Consider the following 1,161-nt stretch of genomic DNA (forward strand, 5'->3'; position numbering starts at 1 on the left):
ATGGCAGGAAAAGACCATTGGAAGAAGAGAGCAAGAGAGTGAGAGACCAGAGTATTGGAAGGATTATGTACAAGAATACCTAATTCATTGCATTTTATGAAAGAACTAGTTTGGAGAGACTGACAGTGATCCAGGAGCTAAAATCTTTCTTATAATATCAGTCTCTCACTCTTCAAGGTGACTATTTCTCACACATTCTCTTTCCTCATGCTTTAAACACTGTCTTTCCCTCCCAGCTCTCAGCAGATGGCTTGTTTCTTATTTCACTAAAAAAATTAAATCAATCTGAAGAGAACTTCCACCTGCCCTCACCACCCCCTTTCCCCACTCACCTGCATCCGTGTTATGTTCTCTTCCTTCCCTTCTGTTGGAAAGGAAGTAAAATGTAGGTTCCTATCTAAGGCACTCTCTGTACTTGTCACCAGATCCCATCCTTCTCTTACCTAGACTTTATATTGCCCTTCAACCACCTCTAATTTCTCTGCTCTCTGTTACAGAAAAACTCAAGGACACACATGAATCACTGTGTCTGTCCTCCTCTTCAAGTTCCATTCTCTCTTGCACTCACTCATATTAGGACTTATTCCCACCACAACACTGACAATGTTCAGATCCACATTTTCAAACCCAACAGTAACTTCTAAGGCCTTTTCATATTGGATTTCTCAGCATCATGTGATAGACCTAATCACTCCCACATTCTTCAAACATTTTCTTCATTTGGCTTCTGGGATATTACACGATCATGGACTTTTTTTGCAAACAGATTCTCATCCCCACCACCACCACCACTCCTGCGCTCCCCAGTTGTAGTCTTTGGATTGTTTTTCTTCATCATCCTTATTTCTGTGGTGATCTCACCCAGTCTCATGACTAAATTCCCACCCCCAATCTCTCCCTTGAACTGCTTACTAGCCATCTCTACTTGGATTTCTAATGGAAACCTCACACTTAATATGTCCAAAATCGAACAGATGATTCCCTACCCCCGCCCCCCCCCCAGTTTCTCCTACTCCATCATTCCTTAGTTCAGTAAATGGCACCTCTATTCACCCAGATGCTCTAGTTCAAATCTTAGAATTATCATTGATTCCTTTCTTTCTCTCACACCTCTAGTCCAATTAATCAGCAAGTGAGGCCAAGATTACCTGGGAAATTCAG

This window comes from Pteropus vampyrus, unplaced genomic scaffold (genome assembly GCF_000151845.1).
Source record: "Pteropus vampyrus isolate Shadow unplaced genomic scaffold, Pvam_2.0 Scaffold64, whole genome shotgun sequence".
Classification (NCBI taxonomy): domain Eukaryota; kingdom Metazoa; phylum Chordata; class Mammalia; order Chiroptera; family Pteropodidae; genus Pteropus; species Pteropus vampyrus.